The sequence below is a fragment of the Oncorhynchus kisutch genome, linkage group LG5 (genome assembly GCF_002021735.2).
Source record: "Oncorhynchus kisutch isolate 150728-3 linkage group LG5, Okis_V2, whole genome shotgun sequence".
Taxonomy (NCBI): Eukaryota; Metazoa; Chordata; class Actinopteri; order Salmoniformes; family Salmonidae; genus Oncorhynchus; species Oncorhynchus kisutch.
In genome coordinates this window covers 8,541,982-8,554,859 of record NC_034178.2, presented here as the reverse complement: position 1 = coordinate 8,554,859, position 12,878 = coordinate 8,541,982, and positions in this window count along the sequence as shown.

The following is a 12,878-nucleotide window of genomic DNA, read 5'->3' as shown; positions in this document are numbered from 1 at the left end:
CGTACATGAATTTCCCATTTTTATGAGACTCTGGAATTGACTCTGGAATACAGTATTTAAATGTTTTTGAAACAAATACATTTGATTAATGCAGGCTAGTTTGAGAATTGTTAAATGGAGGTAGTATTCAAAAGTATTCATCCCCCTTGAAGTTTTTTCTATTTTGTTGCATTACAACATGTAATTTAAATGGATTTTTACTTGGATTTCATGTAATGGACATACAGAAAACAGTGTAATGGTTTTCTTCATCTGAAGGAGAGGCGGACCAAAGCGCAGCGTGGTGGTTATTCATATTCTTTAATTTATAAAGAAACTACACATGAGAACTAACAAAAACAACAAATGTGAGAAAACCTAAAACAGTCCCATCTGGTGCAAAACACAAAGACAGGAACAATCACCCACAAACACACAGTGAAACCCAGGCTACCTAAGTATGATTCTCAATCAGAGACAACTAATGACACCTGCCTCTGATTGAGAACCATACTAGGCCGAAACATAGAAATACCCAAATTATAGAAAAACAAACATAGACTGCCCACCCAACTCACGCCCTGACCATACTAACTAAATACAAAACACAGGAAATAAAGGTCAGAACGTGACAAACAGTCCAAATTGGTGAAGTGAAATGGAAAAAAATAACTTGTTACAGAGAATTCCCCCAAAAATGTAACAGAAAAGTGGTGCGTGCATATGTATTCACCCCCTTTGCTATGAAGCCCCTAAATAAGATCAGGTGCAACAAATTTCAGAAGTCACATAATTACTTAAATAATGTCCACCTGTGTGCAATCTAAGTGTCACATGATCTGTCACATGATCTCAGTAAATGTACACCTGTTCTGAAAGGCCCCAGAGTCTGCAATACCACTAAGCAAGGGGCACCACCAAGCAAATCAAATCAAATCAAATTGTATTTGTCACATACACATGGTTAGCAGATGTTAATGCGAGTGTAGCGAAATGCTTGTGCTTCTAGTTCTAACCATGCAGTAATATCTAACAAGTAATCTAACCTAACAATTTCACAACAACTACTTTATACACACAAGTGTAAAAGAATGAAAAATAATATGTACATAAAAATATATGAATGAGGGATGGCTGAACGGCATAGGCAAGATGCAGTAGATGGTATAGAGTACAGTATATACATATGAGATGAGTAATGTAGGGTATGTAAACATTATATAAAGTGGCATTGTTTAAAGTGGCACCATGAAGACCAAGGAGCTCTCCAAACAGGTCAGGGACAAAGTTGTGGAGAAGTACAGATCAGAGTTGGGTTATAAAACAATTTCCGAAACTATGAACATCCCACGGAGAGCCATTAAATCCATTATATATTTTTTTAAAGAATGTGGCACCACAAAAAACCTGCCAAGAGAAGGCTGCCCACCAAAACTCACAGACCAGGCAAGGTGGTCATTATTCAGCGGCAACAAAGAAACCAAAGATAACCCTGAAGGAGCTGCAAAGCTCCACAGCGGAGATTGGAGTATCTGTCCATAGAACCACTTTAAGCCGTACACTCCAAAGAGCTGGGCTTTACGGAAGAGTGGCCATAAAAAAGCCATTGCTTAAAGGAAAAAATAAACAAAAGTGTTTGGTGTTTGCCAAAAGGCATGTGGGACATTCCCAAACATGTGGCAGAAAGTACTCTGGTCAGATGAGAATAAAATTGATATTTTTGTCCATTAAGGAAAACGCTATGTCTGGCGCAAACCCAACACCTCTCATCACCCCGAGAACACCATCGCAGTGAAGCATGGTGGTGGCAGCATCATGCTGTGGGGATGTTTTCCATTGGCAGGGACTGGGAAACTGGTCAGAATTGAAGGATTGATAGATAATGCTATATACAGAGATATTCTTGAGGGAAACCTGTTTGTCTTCCAGAGATTTGAGACTGGGAAGGAGGTTCACCTTCCAGCAGGGGGGGTAAATAGTTATGCACGCTCAAGTTTTCTGTTTCTTTTGTCATATTTCATGTTGTTTCACAATAAAAAATATTTTGCATCTTCAAAGTGATACAAACCCCCATAAAATCTATAATTCCAGGTTGTATGGCAACAAAATAGGAAAAATTCCAAGGGGGTGAATACTTTCTCAAGCCACTGTACAATGGCTACGTTTAAATGCACACGATAATATGATTATTGTAAATACTCAGATTCATATAGTTCAATAAAACATTTACATGCTCCTAGTTCCCTAATAATCCTGAAATCAGGCTACCTAATGGGACTTTGACATATGATAGTATATCGCCAATCAAATTAATCGTTCGACCACAGCAACCATGTAATTTATGGGAAGCTCGGACATGTTCGGACATGTAAAGTTGGTATGCAATTTTTTTTCTTCCGAACTCTCTCCACTCGCACAAAAGAGGGAGGCTCGTGCTGCTGGTGCTAGCACCTCCACAGATCAAATAAACCACTGGAACTCCGATTAAGGTGTTTACATGTCCTAATAATTCTAAAGATTGCTCAGAAATCCAAGTGTTTTAATCAGCGTATTCTTACTTCAATTATGAACTAACTAAAGCCATACTCGGCCATAATCTGTTTAATCAGTTTTAATTATTAATTTGATGTAAACATACTAATTGTTGAAGTCTGAGTATATCATTGTGAAAGGACAATAACAAGGAAAGAAAAAAACAGTGGCACTCTCCTCCTCCGTGGAATGAATCGTGTGACAGTTTGCACCCATTTGGAAAATGGAGAAGGCAGAGTTGGCACTGTGTGGGTGTGCTTGTTTAAAATGGAACTTGTGCAGGATCTCTCAACAGGCCCGGTGCAGCACCTACGTCAGCTTAACCTTGTGCTTTCCTCCCATTAGTTGTATGCTACAGTATATGCGTCAGCAAACGTCCTCCAGTCCTAAGGAATCCACATGCCGATGAAGTGCTCTGACTAGCAAGTTGCAAATGGGTTCTTGAGTTGTTGCTTCTCTCCCCAGGTGAGTCTTCCACGTGATCAGATGACAGAAAGTGGACTATGCTATCGTCATCGCCCTTTGTTGTCCATGTCCTGGGTGGGTTATTGGAGATCACTAGTTTCTTGCTAGTGTCTCTTCCCATTGGGTGGAGCATCATGGACATATGGTGTTTGAGAGAGCATAGTATTAGACCTACACTCCTAGCGAAAAGGTTTCCAAAAGGGTTCTTTGTGGAGGGATAAGGTTCTACCAAGAACCGTTTTGATCTGAAGAACCCTTTTTGGAAGGCAGAGTTCTACCTAGAACCTTTTTCATCCTAACAGCCGTTTTTGAAAGAAAGGGTTCTTTGATGATTTTTTGGAAGGCGAGAAGGATTATTTGGCAGGCAAGAAGGGTTCTACATAGAAACTTTCTGAATCTGAATATTTTTTCGTTCTATTGTTTTCTTTCTTTTCAACAGTGCGTGTTACTAATTATCTCAGTATTTAAACTAACATCAGGAATGAGAGTAATCTGAAAAGTAAAAATAGGTGTGAGTGTTTTAGATTTGGGTATGTCATTTTAGGCTAAAATTGAAAAAAAATCTATCCAATATTGGACCTATATTGGATTATGTGAGTTGTGCAACGATTTCCTTAATTGTACATACAGTTGAAGTCGGAAGTTTACATACACCTTAGCCAAGTACATTTAAACTCAGTTTCACAATTCTTGACATTTAATCCTAATAAAAAATAAAAATAATTATTTATTTCAGCTTTAATTTATTTCATTACATTCCCAATGGGTCAGAAGTTTACATACACTCAATTAGTATTTGGTAGCATTGCCTTTAAAATGTTTAACTTGGGTCAAACGTTTTGGGTAGCCTTCCACAAGCTTCCCCCAATAAGTTGGGTGAATTTTGTCCCATTTCTCCTGACAGAGCTGGTGTAACTGAGTCAGGTTTGTAGGCCTCCTTACTCGCACATGCTTTTCCAGTTCTTGACTGTGGTCATAGGATTGAGGTCAGGGCTTTGTGATGGCCATTCCAATATCTTGACTTTGTTGTCCTTAAGTCATTTTGCCACAATTGTGGAAGTATGCTTGGGGTCATTGTTCATCTGGAAGACCGATTTGTGACGAAGCTTCAATATATCCACATAATTTTCCCCTCTAATGATGCCATCTATTTTGTGAAGTGCACCAGTCTCTCCTGCAGCAAAGCACCCCCACAACATGATGCTGCCACACCCATGCTTTATGGTTGGGATGGTGTTCTTCGGCTTGCAAGCCTCCCCCTTTTTCCTCCAAACATAATGATGGTCATTATGGCCAAAAAGTTTTTTTCTTGTGTTATCAGACCAGAGGACATTGCTCCAAAAAGTACTATCTTTGTCCCCATGTGCAGGTGCAAACCGTAGTCTGGCTTTTTTATGACGGTTTTGGAGCAGTGGCTTCTTCCTTGCTCAGCATCCTTTCAAGTTAAGTTGATATAGGTCTTGTTTTACTGTGGATATAGATTGTTTTGTACCTGTTTCCTCCAGCATCTTCAAAAGGTTGATTTGCACTTTTCGCTCCAAAGTTCCTTCATCTCTAGGAGACAGAATGCATCTCCTTCCTGAGCGGTATGACGGCTGCGTGGTCCCATGGTGTTTATACTTGCGTACTATTGTTTGTACAGATGAACGGGGTACCTTCAGACGTTTGGAAATTGCTTGTGGAGGTCTACACATTTTTTTCTGAGGTCTTGGCTGATTTCTTTAGATTTTCCCATGATGTCAAGCAAAGAGGCACTGAGCTTGAAGATAGGCCTTGAAATACATCCACAGGTACACCTCCAATTGACTCAAATTATGTCCGTTAGCCTATCAGAAGCTTCCATAGCCATGACATCATTTTCTGGAATTTTCCAAGCTGTTTAAAGGCACAGTCAACAAAGTGTATGTGAACTTCTGACGAAATGGAATTGTGATACAGTGAATTATAAGTGAAATAAGCTGTCTGTAAACAATTGTGGAAAAATTACTTGTGTCATGCACAAAGTAGATGTTCTAACCGACTTGCCAAAACTATAATTTGTTAACAAGAAATTTTGAAGTAGCTGAAAAACGAGTTTTAATGACTCTAACCTAAGTGTATGTAAACTTCCGACTTCAAATGTATACAGTGCTGACATAGTTGAAATCTTTGCCATGATTTCTGTCTTTCAAATTAGTATTTTCTGTAAGTTTTATTGAGTGGAGAGAAGAAGAATAGTTGGGGGGAAAGAGTGAAAAAGCAGTGTATTGGCCAGTTTTACCTAGTCTTGATTTTTCAGTGTAATATTTCTAGTTCAGGAGTTAAATTAACTCAGTGATGTAAAGGAACACCAGTGTTGATGTTAATGACCAGAGTTGAGTGTGATTGTACTCTTTACTCTGTTTAGAGTAAAACTCTCAAAACCATGCCCATCATTATCATATTTCCCAACATGCTTTATTGTACGTTGATTTTTAGAATAAATTTTTTTAATATCTGTGTTTTTGCATTTACATTGATTAGTTGATTAATGCTATGCTACACAAAGATAAATAACATACATTTTTCCCAATCTGTTAGTAGTTGGACTTATTGCACACGTTACTGAGATAGTTGTTCCAGATAAATAATATGCTTACATTTTTCAAAATCTAATACAATCTGTTTAGATTTGGAATTATTGCACCCATTACTGAGATTGTTGTTCCAGTTTAGATGATTTAGCTACTTTCATTTCCCAATCTTCCCTACCGTGGCAGTCATTCTGAATGCATGTTACGGCGATTAAAGGTTCTTATTGTTGGATATCCTCACTCTGGCTGGATTCCAATAGGAATTACACATCACTTTCCAAGCCAACATAATTTGCCTTGCAGGCCTGATGTGGCCTGTAAACCAGGAGTTTGCTAACACCACTGTGTTTGTCACGCCCTCATGTGTCGCTTATTTTCCTTATTTTCCTGTCTCTCTGTGCCAGTTCGTCTTGTATGTTTAGTCAACCAGCGTGTTTTTACCGTACTCCTTTTTACTATTCTCCCTTTTCTAGTCCTCCTGGTTTTGACCCTTGCCTGTTTCTGGACTCTGTACCCGCCTGCCTGACCATTCTGCCTGCCTTGACCTCCTGGACTCTGATCTGGTTTACACCTTTTTGCCTGCCCACGGCCATTCTCTTGCCTATCCCTTTGGATTATTAAACATTGTAAGACTCCAAACATCTGCCTCCTGTGTCTGAATCTGGGTCTCGCCTTGTGTCTTGATAGTGTTAAGGGTATAACTGGGCCCCAAAACATACACATTATGATGTATGTTATGTATTGTCATAAAGGATTTAATTCTAAAGGCTAATAAAGCTGGTGTGACCCTAAATAGAAGGTTCAAGGAAGAACCCTTAAAAGATAAAAGTATTCTCGGTAGAATTTCGAAGAGAGTATACCTACAAGCTATGAAACTGTTTTATACATTGATGTTGCAAAAATGATTTTTTTGCACCTCCAATGGCACACAATGCACACAATGCCAAGCAATTTTGCAAGGAATCAGATTTATTTTTTATCCTGTCTTTTGAAATTGTATGGGTGCAACATCTTATGGATTCTCTGTTTACCACACCATCTATCAATGTAAAGCATTACAGTACATCTAATATAGTGTTAATTCTGTTAACTACAAGAAATTAGGACCACGTTATAGCCTGAATAATTCTCAGCTCTTTGCATTGTAAGCGTGCCAATAGGAAGATCTTATAAATGCGTGAGGTGTCTAGGGAGACAGTGGTGCTAAGTTTTGGAAAAATACAAAAAATCTATCTCATGAAATTGAGATCTCCAACGTGATTGCAATGGTATAGTAGCTCAGTCCCGATGCTGGGAGATGATCTAATATTGCAGAAAGGGCTCAATATGATTAGTTGGGTGAATAAGAAATTATAATGCCAATAAGCTATGAAGTGTCTTTGATGGGACTACTCTAAATATTTTAAAACAATTGATTACCCAATGTTAAGTATAACAGATTCATAAATGCTAATATCAGCATAGCATGTACCTGTATGCATTTATTAAATGTGGCTTTATATACTGTAGCTTAAGTTATTACTTAGCAGTTATTGCAGTGTAGAGTCAAATAGAAAGATCTAAAGGGGCAATCTGCAGTTGCGACATCAATAAATACATAATAATAAGGATTTGTACCCATTCGTGAATAATATAACTTATAAATGCCTCATGAGCTTAATTCAACTTTCATACTGCATCAGAACCCAAAATATAAGCTTATTTTACTCCAATGCTTGAGAACACAGTAAATGTAAACAACCACCATATACCAACAAAGCATGGTTAAAACTATAATTTTGATATCATGGATGGTCAGTCCGTAGCTCTGTCTGTGAATTTGAGAGTGGTTAGACTTCTCCAGCCCAATCCCTCAGCTTTTTACCTAAACAGTGGCGTGGAGTTCACTTTGTTATTGTTTCCTCTGATGATTGCTGCTTTAAGTAATAGTACTGTGGTTTTATTCATCATATACAGTAAAATGTATTAATGACAAGTATTACAATTGTACAAGTAGCGGCGTCTCTACTCTGAATATGGCCTGAGCACAAGTTCTTCCAGGATCTTTGGCAGATAAATATACAATGACTTGAAGCAACAATGACTCTCTCTCTCTCTCCAAAATGTCTTCTCTCAGATTTAGGATGACGGCTGGCAATCACATTTCATACTTGCGACCAAGTGTTAAAGGGGAAGTATGTCTGAGACTGTCTGTCAACACGAGTGCTATGCAAACCTCTCACCCTAATCCATTCCTAGAGACTGCAGCCAGAAAATGTGGCACAGTGAAATTCAGGATATTTTGGTACCATTTGGTTCTTTTTTTGTGATTATATAGTATATGCTTTGCTTATATAACTTACTCTAGAGGCCCTATTTAATCCATCCTGGTAACCAGGTCTGCAGTGAAAATGCATTGTTTTTTACACTGCAAAAATACTCAAATGGGTTTATATATACCCATGGTTTTACAGTATGACTGCATATGGATTGTTGTAATACATGATCATTTACTTGTGTAGCTGCAAACTGGTCTCAGATCAGTGGCTAACATAGCTAGCTGGCTAACAATAGCTAGGTTAGGGGTCATGGTTAGGGTTAAGTTTAGGAGTTAGATTAAAGGGGAAGGATTAGCCAAAAGGGTTAAGGCTAGGGTTAAGTAGTTTCAAAGTAGCTAAAAATGTGTAATCTAAGTAGTTGAAAAGTAGCTAAATAGCTAAAGTTGTCTGTGAAGAGATTCAAACTTTCAACCTTTGGGTTTCTAGAAGTTCACATTATACACCTATCCATCCATCAACACCGACCAACCACACTACTTTAATTTTTGCCTTAGGTAACCATTTAAATGTCGTATTTAAGTTACCAAATGTAACATATCATACTAATTTGAGTGTTCTGGATTTACATTTACCATATTACATGTAGTCTATGAGACTAGGCTGGTACCTCCGACAAATTCACAAATTGCCTCCAATCCCACAGGATTACACATAGACCATTTAAAGAGTGTTTAGCCATTGTTTGGAGGTAAGCACACATTGGAATTAGTGGTCATATTAACATCTTCAAACTTATCCAGTACATGAATGTATGCTACCTGTTTTCTATTAACTTTCCATTGGCAATTTATGAACATTCATGTGAGGCAGTAGCAGACTAAACTCTACTCCAGGCTTTGTGGAATCTAGCTCCGACTCCATCGATTTGCCCAAGGTCAATTCTTTAAAAAATGAAACACCTACCTTGTACCTATGTTTGTCTTTTGTAGTTGTGTGCTTTTTTGTTGTTGCTGTAATCCATACTTTTTCAATAAACATTAATAAAATACAACAACAGACTGTTTCCTTGTTGAGATTAAATTGGCACATTAAATTTGCGCCGAGTTGCCATTGTAGAGCAACAGCAATGACCAAACAGTTGGTGGTTGTATTTGATTAACATTTATTGAAAAAGTATGGATTCCAGGAAACAAAGTAAGCCACACAACTACCCTAGGACAAACATAGGTACAGTACATGGCAGGCGTTTTCTAACCTTTTTTTAAAGTACTGAGTTAGATTCCACAAAGCCTGGTCTCTGCTCTCCGTTGGTGCAGTCATCAGAATCTTCCTTCACCATGGAGTGGAGTTTAGTCTGCTGGTAAAACAGTAACATGAGGAACGGCCTCCAATGACTGTTTTGGTAGAAGTATAATTCCTGATTTTTTTTGTTCTAAGTATTAGCTAACAACATGAACAAATGGGGTGGTAATGGCGTGATGACTGCTAATCATTTCTCCCCACCACTTACAGTGTCGTTGTATCACACCTTACCTTGGAATTATACCATCCACTAAAGATAGTAGGCTATTTATCAAGCAAATAACTTTGATTATTGAAGTTTGTTGTTACCCTCATATTGTCAACATCTATTATCAACAAGATCTCACGGTTTTACCAAGTTGACTTCAGATTCGGACATTTCTACACTTTTCTCCAAACGTCAAATTTCGAAGCTGCTCCAAACATCACATGTCGAAGTGTTTTTCACACTGGGTTGCTCCTCCTGCTCAGCATCATTCCATTTCTCCAAATGTCAAATTTCAGAGTGTTTTTAAGTTAAGGTTTGCAATAGGGTTAAAACATTAAGGTCAGGCATTAATGGGACTCATGAGATTACACCCATCCGCCACCCCCGTCCACATCACCCATCAAAACCCAAGCCTACCTGATGGTAATAGTTGCCCCTAGTTGCCAGTTTGAAGGCATTTTCAGAAGTCCTCAGAACATGGACAGACGTCCAATTTCGAAGTCAATCTTGAACAATCTTCCTGCTATTGTAGCTATGATATTCAAAATGTTCAATTTTGTTAGAAAAGCGCCTTGTTGAAACATTGAGTGCAATAATTAAATATGAATACCGGAAGACTTAACGTATTACATTTCTTAATGCTTGTGTGATATGACACACATGTGATTATAATTGGTAAGGTCTTTAAATGGTGTTCATTTCAGAGCTATACCATTTTTACATGTTCTAACTTGTTAACTTCTTGGTCTACTTCTTCAATGAAACATTGTCATGAAGCCATGTAGAGCATCATCACTCAATCACTCATCACTCATCACCCAGGCGCTCTCTTTTGACGACTTCTGTAACCGTAATAGCCTTGGTTTCATGCATGTTAACATTAGAAGCCTCCTCCCTAAGTTTGTTCTATTCACTGCTTTAGCACACTCTGCCAACCCGGCTGTTCTAGCTGTGTCTGAATCCTGGCTTAGGAAGACCACCAAAAATTCTGACATTTTAATTCCAAACTACAACATTTTCAGACAAGATAGAACTGCCAAAGGGGGCGGTGTTGCAATCTACTGCAAAGATAGCCTGCAGAGTTCTGTCCTACTATCCAGGTCTGTACCCAAACAATTTGAACTTCTACTTTTAAAAATCCACCTCTCTAAAAACAAGTCTCTCACCGTTGCCGCCTGCTATAGACCACCCTCTCCCCCCAGCTGTGCTCTGGACACCATATGTGAACTGATTGCCCCCCATCTATCTTCAGAGTTCATGCTGCTAGGCGACCTAAACTGGAACATGCTTAACACCCCAGCCATCCTACAATCTAAACTTGATGCCCTCAATCTCACACAAATTATCAATGAACCTACCAGGTACCTCCCCAAAGCCTTAAACATGGGCACCCTCATAGATATCATCCTATCCAACTTCCCCTCTAAATACACCTCTGCTGTCTTCAACCAAGATCTCAGCGATCACTGCCTCATTGCCTGCATCCGTAATGGGTCAGCGGTCAAACGACCTCCACTCATCACTGTAAAACGCTCCCTGAAACACTTCTGCGAGCAGGCCTTTCTAATCGACCTGGCCGGGGTATCCTGGAAGGATATTGATCTCATCCCGTCAGTAGAGGATGCCTGGATATTTTTTTTAAATGCCTTCCTAACCATCTTAAATAAACATGCCCCATTCAAGAAATTTAGAACCAGGAACAGATATAGCCCTTGGTTCTCCCCAGACCTGACTGCCCTTAACCAACACAAAAACATCCTATGGCGTTCTGCATTAGCATCGAACAGCCCCCGTGATATGCAGCTGTTCAGGGAAGCTAGAAACCATTATACACAGGCAGTTAGAAAAGCCAAGGCTAGCTTTTTCAAGCAGAAATTTGCTTCCTGCAACACTAACTCAAAAAAGTTCTGGGACACTGTAAAGTCCATGGAGAATAAGAACACCTCCTCCCAGCTGCCCACTGCACTGAAGATAGGAAACACTGTCACCACTGATAAATCCACCATAATTGAGAATTTCAATAAGCATTTTTCTACGGCTGGCCATGCTTTCCACCTGGCTACTCCTACCCCGGACAACAGCACTGCACCCCCAACAGCAACTCGCCCAAGCCTTCCCCATTTCTCCTTCTCCCAAATCCATTCAGCTGATGTTCTGAAAGAGCTGCAAAATCTGGACCCCTACAAATCAGCCGGGCTAGACAATCTGGACCCTTTCTTTCTAAAATTATCTGCCGAAATTGTTGCCACCCCTATTACTAGCCTGTTCAACCTCTCTTTCGTGTCGTCTGAGATTCCCAAAGATTGGAAAGCAGCTGCGGTCATCCCCCTCTTCAAAGGGGGGGACACTCTTGACCCAAACTGCTACAGACCTATATCTATCCTACCGTGCCTTTCTAAGGTCTTCGAAAGCCAAGTCAACAAACAGATTACCGACCATTTCGAATCTCACCATACCTTCTCTGCTATGCAATCTGGTTTCAGAGCTGGTCATGGGTGCACCTCAGCCACGCTCAAGGTCCTAAACGATATCTTAACCGCCATCGATAAGAAACATTACTGTGCAGCCGTATTCATTGATCTGGCCAAGGCTTTCGACTCTGTCAATCACCATATCCTCATCGGCAGACTCGACAGCCTTGGTTTCTCAAATGATTGCCTCGCCTGGTTCACCAACTACTTCTCTGATAGAGTTCAGAGTGTCAAATCGGAGGGTCTGCTGTCCGGACCTCTGGCAGTCTCTATGGGGGTGCCACAGGGTTCAATTCTTGGACCGACTCTCTTCTCTGTATACATCAATGAGGTCGCTCTTGCTGCTGGTGAGTCCCTGATCCACCTCTACGCAGACGACACCATTCTGTATACTTCCGGCCCTTCTTTGGACACTGTGTTAACAACCCTCCAGGCAAGCTTCAATGCCATACAACTCTCCTTCCGTGGCCTCCAATTGCTCTTAAATACAAGTAAAACTAAATGCATGCTCTTCAACCGATCGCTACCTGCACCTACCCGCCTGTCCAACATCACTACTCTGGACGGCTCTGACTTAGAATACGTGGACAACTACAAATACTTAGGTGTCTGGTTAGACTGTAAACTCTCCTTCCAGACCCATATCAAACATCTCCAATCCAAAGTTAAATCTAGAATTGGCTTCCTATTTCGCAACAAAGCATCCTTCACTCATGCTGCCAAACATACCCTTGTAAAATTGACCATCCTACCAATCCTCGACTTTGGCGATGTCATTTACAAAATAGCCTCCAATACCCTACTCAACAAATTGGATGCAGTCTATCACAGTGCAATCCATTTTATCACCAAAGCCTCATATACTACCCACCATTGCGACCTGTACGCTCTCGTTGGCTGGCCCTCGCTTCATACTCGTCGCCAAACCCACTGGCTCCATGTCATCTACAAGACCCTTCTAGGTCAAGTCCCCCCTTATCTCAGCTCACTGGTCACCATAGCATCTCCCACCTGTAGCACACGCTCCAGCAGGTATATCTCTCTAGTCACCCCCAAAACCAATTCTTTCTTTGGCCGCCTCTCCTTCCAGTTCTCTGCTGCCAATGACTGG